General features: G+C 42.2%; 1 long non-coding RNA gene across 4 annotated transcripts in view; it reads right to left on the reverse strand.

The window, feature by feature from the left end:
- The window catches only part of LOC134522236 (uncharacterized), a 120,760-nt gene that overhangs the window by 40,224 nt on the left and 59,673 nt on the right, over positions 1-20,863 (reverse strand). For all 4 annotated transcript variants that reach the window (XR_010072976.1, XR_010072977.1, XR_010072978.1 and 1 more), the window contains exon 4: positions 16,032-16,203. This is a non-coding gene — a long non-coding RNA (uncharacterized LOC134522236). The remainder of the gene's footprint in view (positions 1-16,031; positions 16,204-20,863) is intronic.

Here is a 20,863-nt window from a genome sequence, read left to right on the forward strand (position 1 = left end):
ACCACAGCTTGGTTACCAGCCATTCTCTTCAGTTTCAGCAGTACTTAAACAGAAAAAAGCGGTTTTCTTTCTCACAGTCAAAGCCAATGTACCTATTGAGTGCTCACGACGACTGCCTAAATATGTTCTGGTTTTATGTAATGCTTGAGTTTAGAAGAACTACAAGAGCCAGTCAGACAAGGGATGAACTCACTTGAACAAATCTGTGGGTGCTTTGCAAAGTACTCAGAAAGGATTCTTATGCCATGGGTGTATAGACTACTTTGGCTTTAAAAAACCCACTGGAAGTGTCTCATTAGCACTCCCTAATGATTGTTAGGGTTTAAAAAAACAAAACAAGGTGATTCTAACACAGTCGATTAATTAATCCACACTCCAGTTTTTTAAGCATCACAAGTTTTGTGTATATGCGTTTGTAGCATGTTTTTGTTTCACTGATTCACAAAACAAGCAACGCTAAGTACACGATTGGACAGAATATTAGGAGTATGTACTTGATCCAGCAATGATTGGAAGTATTTCAAAGTGAGCTAGTTGAGATATATTAGGCTGATTCTTATCAAAGATTCTTATGCCATTAACAAAACGAGCACTTGGACGGAAGCCGTGGGAGCTGTGTTTCATAACCTACTGTGGGCTTGTTTTCCAGATGTCTCTGAATGCTACTTAGGTTCAGCAGTACTGCTGCCGAGGTCAGCCCTTCTAGACCAACGTGGACAGCCAAGCCCTTACGGAGTCGGGCTTCAGTGTGTCTTTCTGAATTACACTTAACCTCTGCAAAGCAAAGCCTCTGACACATTACAGAGGCATTCGCGGGGCAAAAGTAAGGTCGCATCAACAGCCCTCCCCACTCTTTCCACACTGAAAGCGTGATGTGACGGGGTCATTCAGATGAGCTGCTGTTGTCCCCTCTCCTCTGTAAAAAGGACCCGTTACAGAAACTTCCCCCCGCTCCATCAAAATGGTTAATGCGAAAAGAAAAGAACAAAATTTATTCCTGTAGCATGCTTTGGCAGCAACCTAGGTTAGTGACTAAACAGGGGAAAGGGAGCCAGGGTTGTTCCTACCTATGTTAGGAAACCACAGTCTGCGAGAGGAATACTTCACCGGGAGTCCAGGGCTGTAATAGCTAGCTCCCATCTCAAACCCTGTGTGTACAAACGCGATTACAAGATCGGCACAACTAGCAATTCCGATAGCTATGTGCACATACATGTTTATGTGTGTTGGCTGGAAGGAGGAACAGGGAAAATGACACCTCTTAAAAAGTAATTTGACCGTTAACTCTACAAGGCTTCTTAATGTTCTCATTGCTTCCGGAGAATAATTTGCGTTGAGCTCCTCAAATGGAAGGGAATACAGGCATAAAACACAGCACTGCAGCTGCTGCAGCCCACGAGGGGTTTTTATTCCAACTCTTCCTTTTATGAAGAAGTTTTGCATAACTTTGTTGATTCTAGTTACGGGTTATGCTAGCTCCAAATGAAGCAAATATTCAAAAGGGAAATGATACAAAGGTCTCAGACCTCAAATCACTAGTTGTCCAGAAGCAAGAAAGTAAATAGAGCTAAGTAAAGCAGAAAAAAAGCTGCCTCATCCTGTGCAATATTATAAAGCTTATGAGATTATATAAAAAGGATTTACAAACTTCGATTTAAAAATTAGAACAAAAGCAAAATGGTCATTATGACATGTTTAATATGAAAAACCCAAGAACTTTTTTATTTGTACCAGATGTGGATAGGCAGATGCGAACTGTTGGACAATAGTCAGAGAAGTGGAATTAGGGAAATATCCATAATTAATAACATGCCTGCGGAAACATGTTCTGTGCTTCAAAAAGAATTCAGGTGCTATTGGAACAGGGAGAACCTCCTTACCCTGAAGATGTTGACAAATTTGAAGACATTCCAAGCAGGGGAAAAAACTGATTGGGGAAATAGATTACTTATGCAGAAAGATTAAAGAAACCCGTCTTCTGCTCTCACTTACACCAATGTGGTCCAATTAAATTCACTGACAAGGTACCAATATAACCAGGAGAGAAGCTTGAGTGAAACGTATGATAGGAACAATTTGCTTAGAAATGCTCAGAGAAAGAATTCTCTTTAGGAAGGAAAGGAATTGGTAAAATATTTTAGGGAAACTATAGGTCCCGTAATAAGGTTTAAACTGAAAAGAAGGAAAATATGGCCACAGAATGTTCCACTGCAGTTACATCTACTACATACCTCTTCTGGGATATTTAATGTGAAGCTAGAACACAGCCACTCACTGGACAAAATAATTATACACAGGAGGTCGCCAGAGAATGCAATCAAGCGGTTCTCTTAGATATCCCTGTCATTCACAGAATCAGACACAACGTCTACGTTCACTGTTTCTATGCCTACACCCCTTATTTCTCTCCACCTTAATTCACATAGTAGCGACTAATGCAGTACGAGAACGTATCCAAGCTGGATCGGTTACGAAAAGGTAATTGCATTGCCTTTATGTGCTAAACCTACCAGATGTTCCATTTTGTATTCATCAAGAACACACTGTGTAAGAAGAGCTCCTCAAAAAAAAAAAAAATTAAAACCCCACACCATTCTTGATTTAATTACAATGACACCGCAAAAAAAAAAAAAAGACAGGGCCAGAAGGAGATCAATCTTATCACTTATCCTTGCCTCCTCGATAATATGATCAAATGACAGTTTCTACAGTAGATCTGGAAATACACATATATGCTGGTATTTTGCTTTTGGAAGCAACAACAATGCTTGCCAGTATTTTAATTTATGAAGCACTAGGCAAAGAGATTCAGAGCATGTGCACTTAAGCCCAAAACGCATCAAAATTCTGCAAGTGGGAATCCAGATAGAAATAAAGAAGGCAGAAAAATGTTTGCAAACATTCATATCACTATCATGTTCAGGGTTAACAATTGGAAATTTAGGCTCATTGTTAGAAGTACCCTAGCAGCAAGCACTTAAACCTATTGTTCATCATTAAAAGTATCTGCCAAATCTCTGAAATCGGTCACTCACAGTTCAGATGTGCGACTACATTCTCGACTGTATTCTTCCTCTTCCAACTTCCAGATCTTGCCCTTAAGATTCCTTCCTCCAGTCTTACAACTAAAATCTCTGTGTAGAGCTTTTAGACAGAGTGACTAAGTCAAATCTACACCAGTGCGATGAAACTCATAAACCAAATGGAATTGTCTCACTGTATTTCTGAGTAGACGAACATTCAAGGTCCACATCCTGGTGGTAGTTTCCGTAGGCAGCATAAAACCCTCCATGAAGAGACGAGTGGACCGGATTTCTTTTATTTGCTTAGATGTTATTTATTTCATAGAATCATTCAGGTTGGAAGGCACCCAAGGGGTTTCTCCAGTCAGATTTTGAAAACCTCTATTGAATGGAGATTCAAGAATCATTCTGAGAAACTTGTTCCAATGCATAATTATCCTCAGAATAGTTTTTCCCCACCTTTTATATGCCGCTGGAATCTCCTGTTTCAACTTCTGATTATTGTGTGTCATTGTCCCAACAGGCAGCTCAGTAAAGACTCCAGTTCCATCTAGTTGGTAACTGCCTCAGAATTATTGGCATGCTGGTACTCAAACCCAAAGACATCTTCTCTTTTCCAGGGTGAACATTGTCTCAGACTTGCCTCGCTGACCACAGGCTCCAGCCTCCGGATCGTATTGGTGGCCCTGCACTAAACTTGCTCATATTTACCATCTCTGTGGTACCAGGGAGCCTAAAACTGGACATGGCAATCAGGATGGGCTCTAATGAGTGCTGAGTAAGGGGGATAATCACTTCCTTCAACCTACTGATTATGTTCGTGTTGATACAGCCCAGGATAGTGCTGGTGCGTGGTTAGCCCACCAGAACTCCTGATCCTGCTCAGAAGAGCTGCCACGCAGCCAGTCATCCATTGAATGAGGTCGGTCCATCCCAGACGTGGGACTTTGCATTTATCCTTGCTGAATTTCATGAGGTTGTGGTTGGTCCGTTCCTCCAGGCTATCCGGGTCATTCTAAACAGTCACGCTACCTTTGTGTGTATTGACTGCTCCCTCCAATTTGGTGTCAAGCAAATTTAATCAAGCTGCATTCCATTTCCTTCTCCAGGTCATCAATAAAGATATTCAATAGGATATTACACAGATAGGTCCAAGAACAGACTCTCAGGAGCTCTGTGGGTAACTGGACTCCAGGCACAGAATCAACTATTAAATGGTACCCTCTGAGGGCACTAGTCCAGCCATTTTTTGCATCCACCTAGTATTCCACCTGGCTACACTAACATCCCAAGTCGGACCCAAGGATGCCATGGGAGACTATGTCAAAAGTCTCGCTACAGTTGAGGCACACAATAGCCACTGCAATCCCCTCATCCACTGATGTAGTCATTTCATCAGAGAAGGCAATGAATCCATGCTGACTAATCCCAATCGTGACCCTCTTCTTCTGTCCAGAAATTCCTTCAGGATATGGCTGAGGTTCACATGCCGGGCAAGAGACATGCTTTACTCATCTTACAAAACCAAACCTGAATGATGTAGAACTACTAGTGTTTAAGTGGAACAAAGAAAACGGGTAACACGTTAACTTGATGCTATCTATGAGTATCCGTATTGCATGAACAGGAATTCCAGAAACACTGTGTTCTTTGTACTTTCAATTCAACTAAGCTGAAACAAAGTTAGACTAACACCAAACATTCTAAAAAATACATGTCTTAGTCTACACACAAAGCACATGTCCCATGCCAAGTTACTTGAGCCATTCTGATGACTCTGCTATCCACCTCTGCAATTCTATAATGTTTCTGGCTTCAGAAATCAGTGGAAATCTTAAGCCCCAAAAATAACAATACAAAATCTTCAGCATAGCAAAGAATCCATCTAAAATTAAATAGGATTTAATTTGTCTCTCAAGCTCTAGCTGTGACAAATTTCAGAACAATGAGATATGAAACATTTAGAAGTCGGTACTCAAAATAGCGTTTCTGATGGAAAGATTCCAGATTGGACTGTAGCAACAGTAACTATGTTGCAGTAAGGCCAAGTCTAAAAAAGCCACTAAGATATACAAAGCGAGAGCACCATTTTTTCACCCTTCGTCACATGCATATTTCTACCACCCTTGATCCCATGCTGCGTGACAATAAGAAAAAGAGAGCTTGAGTCAACAGAAGACTATTCAGTTGACTATCCCTCAGCTCTTTACATAGCTTGTATTGCTTTAAATATCTTTGCCCCCGAAAAGTTAAATTCATTCTACATTCTTCTGGGAAGACTCAGGGCTAGCGTTCCAACAGGCAGTTAACTTGGATGTTGAATTCCCTCTGTTGAAGTGTGTCAGATAATTTTGTTGAAAAAAAGAATATGTTTAAATTACCCATGAATGGATCTTTCTGTTGTTTCCCATAATCTACATAAATGCTAACACAGTAGCAAGCTACATGCCTTGTTTCAAACATCTTTTGAAAAGAAAGCCAAAAAAGGCAGTTACGTGCAATAGTTATTTAACTAGTGCCTGACTTTTGCTTAAAAGCGATAGTCTTTTTAATATATGTACACCAGTGGCAGACCAAATTTATAGCTTGCTCTTCTTTTGTCTCACTAGATGCATTCTATTACTCTAAAATCTGCAATTCGATATTTTAATAAAGTAATTCCATTGGAGACAGCCAAAACATTTATTACTAAAAACAAACCTAAAACTTAGCAAGTTTTTCTTAACTAGTCTGTTCGTAGGAAGTACTGCATCTCTGGGAGAGCTTTTCAGGAACATGTTGATTTTTCACCACCACCTGTTTTTCCACTTCATTCCATTGCTCTCGCTTCCCTTGGCTCCATTTACACGCTGGTTTCCTCCATTTACATGCTGCGTGGACATTCCTACGTGCTTTTGGGTTCAGGAAGAACTAAGCTGGCTCTGTCCAAACTCTCTTAACTCGGGTTAGTACTGGAAACATGGAAGATCAGAACAGACATATCAAGCCGGCTTGAATTAAACTGATTCAGAGTCTAGTTATGCTTATGGGGAGCTGCACCTAAGCCAACAAGCCCTGTTGAGAAGCCTTGGAACTTCTACAAGTGATAAAAAATGGAATTTCAAAGCATTTAATGAATAGCTGTGTCATCAGACTACTTCCAACATACCCTTGAGGACTGGTTTCAATGCAACTTTTCAGGCTGGAGTGTGTTTCCAGTCTACTCAGAATCTCTCTCATTCACCAAGTCCATCTTCACTTGCCAAGTTAACGCACTTGAGAGAACTGAAGGAAAAGCGGCAAGGGGATCCAGTCAGGTAGAGTTTTAATTCATGTTTGTTCTTTATTTCCAAATTCCAATGGGTGAGGAGGGAAAGGGCTAGGCTGCGGGTCGTTGTGGAAAAAATACTAGCGGAAGGATAGCGATAGGTATCTGCCAGAAGACAACTCTATTATTCAAGCAACCAAAGAGAGGAGATGTCGTTCTGCAGTAGAGGAATTCAGGACAGGGAATGAAGCACAGGACTGTAACAGCAACGGGGTGCTGCAGGGAGACGACGTAGCTGCAGAGCAAAGCTCAGACAGAAAAACTTCTTATTCAGCCATGGATATTGTTTAGGGAGTTAATGCTGAAGAGCTGCATTTTCAGGGCAGAGAGCAACAAAGAGACCTCTGGTGCCTTCCCCCGCCAGGAACCATGGCAGAGGCTCTGGGGATTAGCTGATGAGCGGGTGCTGAAACCAACAGAGATAACAGCCTGAAAAATGGGCATGGGAGCGAGATCAGCAGCAAATAAAGGAAACCCGTGAACATGAATTAGGAAGAACCTTGCCCAAACACGTGGGAAAGCGTAGGTTTGTGAATTCTCTCTCTCAGTGCTGTACCAGCAGTGCCAGAAGGAGACTCAGCACCGCAGCGATATCAGACCAACGAGGGATGACCTTCCTCTCCCTCCCAGAGAACTGCCTGACGAATGTTAGTAGCCATTGGCCTGCAGCACCCAAGAGGAGTCTTACAGAACTGAAATGTATTCACAGGTACTTTCCTCTCCTCCACCAAGTGAGAAATCAAAATTATGCAATGGAGGGAGAATTAACATCATTTGGGAGACAAAGGCTTCACAGAACAGCACAACTTAAAACAGACCACAAGCCTGCATTAAACGCACTCAACTCCAGACAGAAATACAGAAAGCAGTAAATTGCTCCAAGGGTTTCTAAGCCTGCAAGTCTTTTTTTTTTTAAATGAAATGAAATACTAATAGTCCCTTATCAGACTAAAGGATTTAAATTCTTTCACTCACTCAATCAAGTCATAGGATTTATTCAGAAGAAATTATACTTTACCAATGATGCTCTGCAGGACTGTACGACCCTAACAAACATAAATGCTGTAGTCAATGAAAATAAGACTTGTTCTTCCACTCAAGGCTACGGATCTGATCCTGCTTCAAGTTGTTTGTAGAGTCGCTATGTTCTGCTATGTTTAGATGAAAGTGAGTCCGAACACAGAGCGCAGGTTACAAAATTGAATATTACTTGCAAATAATGATTTAGTGGAAACTCCTGCTTTCAAGTTTCCCATTTTCATTTTGTCAACATAGGGAATTTAGCATGATATTTTCCTCTATGCACTGTCTGATGCAAACAAACTTCCATGGAAAGACTTTCAGAGAGGAAGTAGGTACGTACCTGTGCAACCAATAATTACTTTAATGGATCTCATCTCTTTGAGGCTGCGCAGAAGTCCTGCCTCCCTGAAAAGATCTCAATCTGTTGGCAAGGCGCAACTAGCTAATGTCTTCACTTTACCAATGTCGCTTTGGCTTCACCAGCTTAGTGGCAGGCTTACAGTAAACAACTTGCTGTACTCTGCCCAATTTCTGTTACATTCACATTGTACAAAACTGAGACGCTCTTCTACTCTTCTTTCCCCTAAATGGGCATGAAATGGAACTCTGGCAACAAGACATTTCAAGAGAAAAATATGGACGCCATTGTTTCAAATATTACTAGCCCGTTTTGTTCACCAGTGGAACAGAAATATTTGTTAGTTGTTGCAGCTAAACAGCATTATAACTGGCCTAGTTAAAACCAACAAGAAATCAATTCCTTGTGCCAGCTGCGTAATTTCATTCACAATTATACTTAATCTTTTAAGCAATCTCAAAAGCCCTCAGGCCCTCCCCAGATGCAGAAAGAAGGAAGCCTGTGCTATTTTGTTTTGCAAATACCCTCAATTGCTAGTTCAATTTAACACCTTATGGATTTCTGTACATCCTATTTTTACAGGCTGCCATTGCAAAGCAGGTACTTTTACTCATAGAACAAAATTATCTGCTACAATGCAGGACATCTGACTCGGACATCAGGTTGCAGAGTAATTTTAAAATTTTCTGTAAGTATTTCTTTACTGTACAACCTTTTCTTTCAGATAATGCGGTGTAGAGAACGGCTATAGCTAGTAGTGTTTGCGGGGTTTTTATCTACTCAATGAGCACTTCTAGTTCTACCTAACCTTGGATTTTCCTTCCATGAATAGTTCACGTCACACGTATCAGCTCGGAAGTTCCATCTTTATGCCAGTCACACAGGCCTTAGCGTCTTCTACAGCATTTTATTACATGGGAAGAATATGATCCCTTATGAAAAATAGAAATTAATTACTCAATACTTAATTCCAGAGCTATTAGTGTGCTAAGAAAGAATACTCTTTCAACTGGGGCTAAAGGTTTTAAGCTTCTTTAAATGATAAAAGAAAACAAGCAGCCTGCCATGACTATAACACTGTCCAACAATTCACACACAAAACACAAGTTTCCAGCTTTCTGCTGACAGAGAACAGCCATCCTCAGTGTTAAAAAAGCAGTTTCCCCATTAGGTGCCCTCACAAAGTTTTCAAACTGTTCAAATGCAGAGGCATAAATCAAGAAAACAATGTTGGTGCAAGATGTTACATGTAAGTTATACTAAGACATTAAAGAAAACCATCTGGGCATAAAATGTATATACAGCCAACATACAAAAATTAAGACGAAAATAAGATCAACCACACATTTCAAATGCCCCAAATACAGAGCCTTCATTCTGTAAGACCACTGAATTTTAACTCCAAACATCCATCTCAAACAAGACATCCAGCTTTCAAAATATCACTGAAACAGAAGACTAAAGCTTATGCAAGATGCAGCTTTTTCCAAGTCTTTGGCTTCCTTAAGATCCGGTTCTTTAAGACAGGGAATAGCCAGCCTCTCTTCAGTGGTACTCACGAATCAAAGCTGGAGTCACTAGAGGGACTTACCATTAGATATTTTGTATTTCAGTTGTAGTTAGAGTCAAAATGCAAATACTGAGGCAGATTTCACACAAAAGACGTGGAGAATTTGCCTCAAACACTTATAACCTAAAGAGCCGGGCCTGAGGAACACCCCTGCCCCGTTTGTAACATGCTACCAGAAAGAGATGGTGACTTCCTAAATCATAATGAAAATTTCTATCGGAATTAACCCTAAAAGGTTTGTTTCAGCCTCCTATATTGCTGTATCTTCAGTTTCCGAACGGTAAAGCAATCTGGACGTGCTTCAGAGACCCGAGAGACTGTGGGTAATGCTGAGAAGCAGAAAGAAGGAGAGAAAAAAGCAAACGGCTAGAGAGACAGCCCAAAGAGAGGAGGCTGCAGCACTGGAGGAAGAAAGGCTCTATTTCTGTAAAGCAACTGCTTTTCAGAGGTATCTAAAACAAATTAAAAAAAAATCTTTTTAAACCCCAAACTTATATTTTAAGGGGATAAAATACCAGAACTCTGGATTTTTCATGCTGACTGAGTTCGGATCACTTGCATAAGCAACATGCTTGAGGTTTGATTACATAGCTAGATTTTTTGTTTATTTATTTACTTTTAAACAGGATGCTTGCTTGGGTTTAACTTAGTTTGGGGAAAGGGAAGTAAGGAAGATTTTTGAAAACAAACAAATTACTTACAAACAAACAAGTTAAAAAAGAGAATCTGTCGTGCCAGAGCCCCCTGTCTCTGGAGGCTGGTACCTTTGGGCTCCCAGCACCCTCCTCCTCCTCCTGCCGGGCCGAGGCAGCCTCAGCCCTGGCAGAGCCCAGCTCCCCGGCGACGGGCCGCAGTGTGTCACTGGCTTCTGAGATGATTATCGAGGCAGGGAATCCTGGCTTCAGTTCCCGATTCAAGAAGGGAGTACGTGATCCCAATTATAAACCATACAGGGAGCAGCAAATGATGTCTTAACAGCATTTATAGCTGAAGTTTAAAATACTCATGCAGTTTGTATAAAACAGATGTGAATTTTCAAACTAAACGACAGATTTTTACTGAGAGGAAAGAAGTTGAAGCAACAGAGGAGAGCAGTGTGTCTGTCCTCCTCTGCTTCTGAGGAATCAAAAAGTGAATGATGGGTCTCTGACAGCTAATGTAATAAGTTTCAATTTTCCTGCTGATCTGTTTTTATTCTCCTTTTCCAAACAAATTTTTCCTGGTCTGCTTTTCATATTTATAGGAAATTCTAGCTACACGTGACTTTGTTGACAGGTCTCATCTGTTTATTTAAAAATATATGTTTTTTTCTTCCCCACGGATATGATTTTTTATTACAGTCTTCTGTGTTGAAGTTATTGTCCCAGATATTGTATTTGCTTGGGCCTTTTGCCTGGAATCTGCATCCGTTCTTAACCCATTTATTTCGCTATAGGAGCCCTAATGCATCTGTAGAAGGATCTCAAGTCACCGATGTGTTAGGCTCTTTCTCCCTCCTCTCCTGGACTACACAATGTGGAATAGCCTGGGCCATATCCTGGAATGACTGTATTTTCTAGTGGCCAGATCAGTTCCTGGATTTAATTGCACTTGGCTTCATAATGCTTTGTGTAATAAAGAGGGACTGCTAGAGACTGCTCATATTGAACTTGTTCTGCATAAAAAACATTACTGTCAGTTATTTATTCTATCTGATGTCAGGCAAAGGTGTTTCACAGTATTTTCCTTTTTGAAATCGATCTTTTCTAAATCATCTAACCTATCACTGCCTTCGGTTTTCCAGCTGTGCAAACCTACTGTCTTCACCAGGAACGATGAGAATGGAGGAGGCAGGAACTGCTCCTTATGCAGGTGTGGTGTATCTAGCAATCACATCCTTCCTCTGTTTTGGCCCTTTAAGTTGATGCTACAAACCAAACATTAAAAATAAAAAATAAAATCGCTCCATGTCATTTTCAGGGAGGCCTGTGTAGCCTAATGCTCACACAGTCTGTTCTTTCACTCTGGAAAGCATATACTGAAAAATTTCTACTGATCGTTATTTAGCTGTGAAGTCATGCTGAGTGTTAGGATGGCAAGAGAAACAAAATAAAATAGTGAATAAAAGAGAAGCGTTCACTGAAAACTGGCAACTAAACCTGAACCTTAATAGAAAACCACCGACTTAGAGCAGAATTTTCTTTATGCATAAGAAATAAAATTTACCCTTTAATTAAAGCTTAACATGTTTCTGCCAAGCATTGATGTGAACAGACGCAGAAAGTACAGTGGAGATTTCCAGTGCCTGATGTGGCATTGCCTCGAGTGGTGCTGTGTTGGAAAGAAGCGTTTTTTTAGAATCAATTTGAACTGTGACACAAACTTTTCATGAATGACAGTCTCAATGGGTTGAGGCATTCTGAAATTACAGGAACTGTAAAAAAATCTATCCAGATTATCAGGAAAACAACTTTTGATTTTTGGAAAAAGCCCAGGAGAAGCAGCAATGGCGCCGTGCCACGGTACCGGAACTCTGCAGAGCACCAGTAGAAGAAACGCATCCAACTGACTCAGAATTCAAATGCCTCCCCCCCAAACCCATGCAAAACCGGCTTCTGATTGTTTCAATAAACAATCGTGGGGATTTTCTGCGTAGCAGACGTATATGGAGTTTAAACAGTGTCAGCCCTTCATCCCCTGCGAACTGCAATGTCTGGCCATCGGGCACAGCGGCTGTCCCTGCCTGCGCTCCCAGTTTGATAACAGGAACCTCTGACAACTGTAAATCATGATTTGTGTTGCTGCTCCATAACTTCTCCTCCCTCATCTGGCTTTCTCTACTTATTTTACTGGCAGTAAAACTCAGAAGATTAATAATGCTATTAATATTTTACTTTCTCTGCCAGATCTTCTTGGGTGGCCAGTTTCCAGCAGTGTAACTATCTTTCCTTCCTCACATCTCCTTATTCTCGATGCCAACCCTTTTTAGCATTTTTATTATGTTCTGCAAATGTTAAGGTCCCAGTGCATTTTCAGAATCCCAAATATAAACTATCTGAAGCAGACACATTAAAGCAATGGTTAGTTACAATTACCAATAACTCGTGCATCTTTTCACTAAGTAACTAAAGGCAAATCAAGCTATCTGAATGGATCTCTGGCTGATCAGACACCTATTAGATTCAGTGAAAAACTATTCCGTGAAAAACTGACAGTCACTACCCAATTCATATGATATGCTATTTAACTGGAACCTGTAATAATCATCATCCTTTTTGCAGCTACCTTATAGTAAGGCAGTGAATTTCTGCCCATCACGATTATGACAATGACGGACATACAAAATCCTTGCCCCTGGATTCTGATTCATCACAAAATGAATACGAGTCCTGTGTCCTCTTCAGCTCTATATCATTACAACCAATAGTCACTACCGGTCTAACTTTAACTGGTATAGACATTAGGTCGATCTTTGCTTGCAAAATTGCAAATACAAAAAGTGGAAAGTCTGACTCCTAGTTCTCTATTCCTAGTCTGAGAAAACACAAAACAGTAAAAAAGTGTCAAAAAAAAGGATAAACTATTTCAGAGCCAGGGATAATACATTTCATTATGGGGCTTCTAACATGTGAAGCGCTGTTTTTCAAAACTCAAAAGGTATGCAAACAATTGCACTTCAGCACGAGAAAAGTATGATCACGACTCTTTTGTTCTTCTAGTACAAACATGTGTCCGCACACGCGGCCCTTGCCGGCAGCTGTGATGCATTGTCTCGTTAGGCCAGCGAGGTGTACCCAGACTTCAGAGAACAGCTTGGAGCATCATTGTTTCTTTGGAAGTGAAAGTCTAAAAATACTGAGAAAGGAATGCAGCCAGACTGTTAACAGAGTTGTACAGATTCCAGTCCTTCTTCATTCCCTCCCTCATCAAGTCCTTCAATCAATAAAATAGCTTTTTGAACTTGCCTTTTGTTCTAGTTTACCTCAATATTATTTTCAATGTTTACCACAATCTATCTTCTAAAATGTACGAAAAGTAACGCTTACTAAGAAATTACCTCAGATTGTCTCTTTCTCCATGCCCTTAACAACACAACCATGGCCTGAAAGCATTTGCAGCTGAAGAATTTTTGGCAGGGAAATAGCATAGTACCTAGGAAGCTCAAATGACAGCCAACTAATCTAAACAGCCTAGTGCCTGGCTATTTGCTTTAAAGCAGCACTCGGGGGCAAGAAGCAGAAGCAAAATCCTAGCCATGCTTACTGTTAGAGGGGTATACTTGACCCTTGGGAAGAGATTAGCATCGCATTTTCTTCCTCTAGCCTGTTTCTGTATTCCTTTTCTCTACTTCCCCCATTAAATTTCCCATTGTGTTTTTTATTTTTTGGTTGTTGCTCATCCTTTTTCCTTTTGTTGTCTTTATATAGAAAAGATACTTCTGTGAAAAGCGAGTGAATTGACCTTCTCCTTTCCCCTTCCTTTGGCTATTCTTTTTCCCCTGTTATCTTTCCTATTTTCCAACAAAGACTGCTAACTTCCCCAGTCTCTTTTGGTTAATGCCCCAGTAATTCTTCCCCAGCAGCTAGGGGAGAACGTTCTTCTGGCACCCGCTCTTTTCCTATAATCAGATGTACGAGCACTTGCTTTGCCAGCCCTGGCAGTTGTAGAAAACGTGAGAAAGGGAGAAGCTGCAGCAGCTGCATTCAAACCGGGCACGCAGGTTGTACGGCGCGCTTACTCTCCACCTCTCTTCCTGTCCTGATGTCTCAACCACAGAGAAGATAACGCATGTACTTAAATGTACAAAACTCCTGCCACGTCTAAAGTACTGCGCTGCTGTCATTCCCAGGCTTACGTTATTAAACTGGATGTGAGGTTGAGACCCTCCAGAATAAGTACGACCATGGCCATGAGAACAGCCAAACAGATTAAGAATTCCCATGTTACATCAGGCTTATGTTCATCCTGTAGCTCTCTACGCTCTGCAGGTTTCTGCCTCTTCTGGAGAGCACTGTTCCTTTTGAACCATCAAGAAGGATGCTGCCAACTCTTGTTCTTCCAGCAAATCCGACTCAACACAACATAGCCACAGACACAAATTTCCTACGACTCCCTTGGATGCCTGTGCCATCTGTTATTTACCAACAGCAACCCAAGCTGAAAACGAGCTGGTAATCTGGACCTGGATGGTAATGATCTCTTTGCCGTAAGATGTGCTAGGCCCGTAATGCACACCTAAATGGATTTTTAGAATGCACAAAAATAGCTGTGCACCCTCCGTGCCCTGCAGAAAGGGCCAGAGCATAGCTCATAGGCTTTGGCAACACAGGAGCTTCCTTAGCCCCGTTAGTTAAGTCTGCAGCAGCCCCAGGCCACGCAGCCAGCGCAGATGGCCCCCAGTCTACCCCAGGGCTCACGCGCAGCCCCTGGTCCCCGCACACAGGCTGCCCAGGTACTAGAAGGATTTAACCCCCGCAGGCTGTGCACCCAGCCTCAACGCTCCCGGGGGACTGAGAGTCAGGTCACTCACGACACTGATGCCTTTCTGTTCAGACATTTGTGTGACTTCATCCCAACAAATGGTCTGAAGAAAATCTGGAGGATTACAATATTGTGCCATTGCAAAATGTACCGTGTTCACAAAGCCAGGTTCAGCAACTAAAGGTTCGGGTTCAGTCAAAGCTTATCAACAAAGCCCGGGCCCTCAGAGGGCTAGGTGTGAGCAGCACTTGCAGTTTGTCATGTCACACTGTTTAAATAATACAGGTTCATTTTTCATTCTGTTTTCCCTTTACTAGTTCATACAGGCAGACACTTGTTTATTTCTCTCTGAAAGACTTTTCTTAGTGAGAGATAAGTTACTTGGGGAGCGGAGAGGTTATATATTCAAACACGGTGTCAAGGTTGTTGCTAGACTGATGAGTCTCAGCTGTGGATCCTCCACAAAAAGAAACGGTCAGACCTGTACTTGTACGTAAAATTGGATTTACCAAGAAGCTGCAATAGGGAGACACTAACTTCGTTATTAGCCGGTAACTGCAGCAGAACTTTTATTGACACTACCCTACAAGGCAGCACCAGAAACGTTAATCTCTTACCAATGTTGTTAACTACAGATGTGAAGAGGAGAATTGCCACAGAATAAAGGTAGTTACGCCCAGCCTGTTTGGTCTTCATATAGGCGAATAAATTATTTTCTCACAGTATACTGACTGCTGCATGTATGTTAACAGTCTTGTCCACCTGCGCATATCACATAAGAGTTTTTTTTAGTGATGCGCACATATTTTGCTACTGTGCATTTTATTAAGCTTTGTTCCAGACTGCCCTTATTAGGTAACAATATTGGCTGTTAGAAGACACCCATCTCATCTACGGATTTGTAAAAAGATGTTCCTGTGTATCAGTGGTCCAACATAGGGGTTTTTAAGCTCCTGCAGTCACCTGCATGTCCCATCACTAAGCCACACTGCGAAAAGGCCCCTACTGCTTAACCAGGCAAAGAGGAATTGTCACTACTCAAAGAGGCCAACCATTTCCACAAAATCCACGTTCTCAAATGAAATCCAGCAGATGTTGTAAAGCCTTCACAGCCAGAAGGGCTACGAACACAAGGGCTTGCAACACAAGCTTCAGGCTTTTATTCCACCCAAGCTGCTGCATCTCTGGACAAAGGGAGCCGTGGAAAGCAGCGTGGCTGCGGTGCCCCAGCATCCTGGTGACGGCCACGCAGCGCCCAGGCGCACAGCGATGGCAATGGCAGACACTCACCTCTCCAGCCGCCCAGCGCATCCCTCCCTGCGGATCCTGCTCCAGACAGGACAGTCGCTCCAGGGTTTCTGGTCCTTTGGCTTTCCAACAAATGCAAAAAATGCCCTCTTCAAAGGCACGCAGGCAGGCTGCAGCTCAGCGCGCTCCAAGAAGGGGAGCTCTCAGGGAGGTGCTGTCAGAGAAACACATGAATATCACTTTTTGTAGAATAGCCTGAGGGCCTGCCAGAGTCGTCAGGACATACCTGGTTTCTAGCCACCTTCCTCCTTACCTTTACACCTCCCTTTCCTCCCACCACCACAGACTTCCGCAGTCACTCGCTACAAACAACTGACCACAAGTTCCCTACCAGGCCGCTGAGGAAGGAAACCCAGGCCAGAACCCCAATCCCGATCCCTGCACCCCACTCCCCGCTCTTCTCATCACCCTCCAGACCAGCTCCTGCCCAAACTGAGGTGCTCTGGGGCTCCTGTTGTCTCCCCCTGGCCGCGCACCCCCAGCACCCCGCTGTCCCTCCCGCGGGGCCTGTCTCTGCCTCACGCCGTCCCAAACGTGCCAAGTTCTTCGGGCAGAAGAGCCACCTCGGTTCCCACCTCTAGCTCTTGTTTGCTGGCACCTCCCATCCATTCTTTACAAACACAAGAAGTGTTCAGATTGATCATATTTTGATACGGAATTCGCTTTGTTCGGTAACGTGCCCAAACCTGAATACATCTCGAGGAAAAGAACTGTTTCACATAATAATTATAGAAAATTCTCTTCCTGTAAAATCCTGTTATTTTGACAAAGACGGAGATTGTTTGGGTGCAGGAAGTGAGGTCAGGTTCAGATCCTGGGGAGAGTGGTGGGGAGCGATAATAACACTTCGGATTTTTGCAGCATTCCTTATCCAGAGATCTGAGCCCTGTCTCCAGTATATTACAACAGCAGGATATGTTATCTTATGCAAACTCCTTCCTAAATTTCACAATAGCTGAAACAAGCAGGAATCATTAAATTTGTGTGTTATTGCTCTGCTGCTATGAAGGTTGAAAAACAGCAATACGGTTCCTTCTTTACTTTGCTTTTATCTAAATAAATCGTAATATGATCAGAGCAGAGTTGTTTGTCCTCTTCACTGTTTGCCAAGAATCTACATTATTTTTAATGGTGTATAAATATGAAAAATAATAAAAAGAATGGGAGAACAGAAATGGGTAACAGAACTCTCCTCCTTTAAGCAAGTTGCCCAACTGCGAGCCCTACAAAATGCTCAGTTGCCCTTTTGCTACATCTGGTTCAAAGGCCACTAAAAATGGGATTCTTTGCGCTGCCGTCAAAGGGCTGTGCATAGGGCTGGCTGTAACAGGAGGGGAGACAAGATTAACTTCAGCTTTCTGGCTACGGAACCCGAGCAAAAAGTAACTCAAATAACAATCAGAAGATAACGTTTTCTGGAGAACCTACTGATTTCAGCACATTTTTTCAAACACCAGCTACCACCTATTAAGTTGCTTGCTTTGTGAGAGCGATGCAGAGCGCGCTAAAGACAGTGCGTGCAGCTTGGTACGATCTTTTCTTTCAGTAGCAGTGAAGAACACTGTGATTAAGAAGGAAATGAGAGAGTGGGAAGAGAGATACAAATGGTGTATAAACGTAATAAACAGAGGGGTTGCCTTTACTTAGTATCACATCTGTATTGATCAGCCTTTTCCTTTCCTCTGGGCCTGCTGAGAAGCTGTAAGAATAGATAGCAGTGCCAAAAGATTCCCCACGGCTGCTGAAACCCTACCCTGCCTTTTACACACAGGCTTTATTACTAGTGTAAATATATCCTAGAAGGTTGGCTTTTTAAGTGGTTTCTCTCAGTAACCAACCTGATTTAAACACATCTGGAACTTCTTTACAACTCGTAACTATTTTGTGTAGTCACCTGTATGATGAAGGTTAAATGCTGTGGAATTACCGCGGGGGTCTCTGATTGCCTCACAATCGCACGAGTGTATTTACAAAGTAGGGATCCAAGGGGCAGACAAGTACTAAACAAAACCAAGATTATGTTCCTAATTGAAATGGCAGTTCAGGGTTTTCAAATATAAAATCTGGAATCTGAGCTTACTTTTCTTAACATCACCCGTTTCAGCTGCTCCGCATTCCAGGACTCCTTCAGCCTTGACCTCATCCCTAAGATATATTCTCCCTTCAGTCAATTAGAAGTTCTCAAATATACAGTATTGCCACCCGGCACCAGGGCAGATCTGCTGATTGTCTTCCTGCCGCTGCCTGGGTGGCCCTCAGGAGGAGGAAGCGTCCTGGCGGGGGAATTCCCCTGGGCGAGGAGCGGAGCGGGGTCCCCCCGGGAGGCTGCCGCAGCGGGGCCGGGGGACACCGCTGGAGGTGGGAGGGGAGGGTAGGAGGAGAAGCACTAACTCCCCACATTTTGTCCGGGGCTCTCGAGAGTTTTGCGAAGTACCCATCCACCCTGAACATCTTGAAACTGAAACAGAAAAAGGAACCTACAAAATTTAAACTATTTCGGAGGAAAAGCTGTAAAATAATACGAGTTGGATCTCTTGGCTTCCAACCTATGCCCGCTACCTCAAGAGCTGCTACCTTTTTTTTTTAACTAAATGAAAATATTAACCCTCAAACAGATTTACAAAACCATTTTGCATCACGTTAGTACCACTGACACTGATATCCAGACATCATTTATAACTACCCCAATTCAAAACGGACCCTTGCATTTTAAAAATGTATTTGTTGCTCTTCACTTAACCAGCATCCTTCTTCTGTGACTGCTGTATTTGCTGAATGAGAGAGTCTCGAGTCATTAGGCATTAGGTGACACACACAACTTGACAATCAATGTAAATGAGCATCAGTCCCACAGTCCAGAAGTATTAACGCCTTTAACGAGAGTCTCTCTCTTCCTGTAGAGCCTATGCCTTACCTTCTTCTAAAGCTTACCTGAGGTCATCTGACCAAAACCTTGCCCTGCTTAATTTCTGAACCCTGATAGCTAATTTCAGAATATATTTTATTACTTCTTTTGTTTGCACAGCACTCGGTATCAGTGCTGATATGGCCTCCCCTGGCTTTTCAGAGATTAAACAGCACACGGAAGAAAAAATAAAGCAATATAGAAGAGACCTTCAAAATATCATTTTAAAAAACCAGAACAATATTTTTTAGAAAAATGGGGTTAAATCAATTGACAACACGTGACCTTTTTATGCCATAACAAACCTATACGGATGATAGTTATATATTACTCATTTTAAACTTTTTATTACTATGATAATTTGACATCATTATTAAAAAAATACGTTGCAATGAAGAAAATGAAATTCATAAATGAGAATGTGGACTCATGTCACTGTTATTTATCACACCAGCAACATATAACCCGTACTTCCCACTCCCTGCAGTGACGAGTTCTGTTAAACAGTAACTGCACAATAAATCTCTTTTTATTTTTCCTTTTTCAGGCAAGTTAAAACGCAATCACCTATCCAAGAGTATCAGAGTACAGTATCTAGAGCTTCCCGATTTGAAGCAATTAATTTTTCTACTTATGTATGAAACAGAAAGAACTTCAAACCCTTTCTTTTTTCAGAGATGTTTTGTGACGATATCTTTCCAAGTGGCAGCAGCTACACAACTCGGAAGCCTAAGCGTCACCCTGCTGATGCTCGGGGAGCGTGACACACAAGCCCGGGCGCAGCCCCGCCACTGCACCAACAGCCCGGTCACTGCGACGATCCCGCTCGCAGGGGAGCCGGCCCCGGCTTTCCCACACCCAGCGTGAACTTCAGCACAATGCTGCCGTCAGGGACTTACCTGGCATCTCCTTTACCCCCCGGTATTACTCATGAGGACGTTAGCGACTGCAGTGAAACTATTTCAAATTAGCAGAACTACATTTGTTGTCACTACCCGAGCAAACTACTTGCAGCTACGTCCTCGTGCACTGCACTCACGGCGGTGGGTACAAGCCCTAGAAATTTACTGAAACCTTGTTTTTTCTAACCGCGTTTTGGAGACAGGGCACGATTAATGCTTCTGACATTTCACTTCTATACTGCAAAGTCTGGGCATTTGCATAAACTGTGCGAAACAAAAGCATTTTAAGTTTCCACAGAGAGCCGTAGTCTCAGCAAAACTTGAGAAAACGGAACTTTCTCGCTATGACCCTGCCTTTGATGACCATCGTCCTGTTGTCATTATCTGGGAATAGGGTCAACTAACGTTCTCCCACAAAACTCAATCTTTAGAAACTGGCAAAAGGCAAGGTTTGACAAAGTGACAAAACATGACATCTTAATGAGGTTTTGGTAAGTGTTGGTACTGAATAGTCCTTGCCAGAAGCTGGAATTGGGGGAGGAACGTGATGCAGGAGAGAATGGTGTTCCTACTTCAGATAACATGACCTAAGCCATCCTGCAACTAGTGTTCTACTTGCAGAACAGATTTTAGTGAATATGTCAAATTGGCATGATACATAAAAGCAACTTTGGCTGCAGCTCTTTCTGTTAGCACTGAAAGATTCTTAAATAAAACACTGTGTTTTGATTTAAAATGTCCACAATTAAATTTGCTAACCTTTCTCCACGTGCTATCTACACATATGTTTCCTATAACAGGATGTATTACGCACACTACTGTAAGAAAAGATATAGCCAGTTCCCTTAACCCTTAGACCTTGCCTATTATCACCGAATGGCTGATGTTGAGATAGCAAACGGGGCCACATGCAGGAGTTGTTTTCTAGGCACAAGCGTCAGGTATTTCATACAATTCAAAATCGCCTTTTACCTTAAGTTTTGCACTCTAGGTAAGTTTGTCTGCAA

Source organism: Chroicocephalus ridibundus, chromosome 12 (assembly GCF_963924245.1).
Source record: "Chroicocephalus ridibundus chromosome 12, bChrRid1.1, whole genome shotgun sequence".
Taxonomy (NCBI): Eukaryota; Metazoa; Chordata; class Aves; order Charadriiformes; family Laridae; genus Chroicocephalus; species Chroicocephalus ridibundus.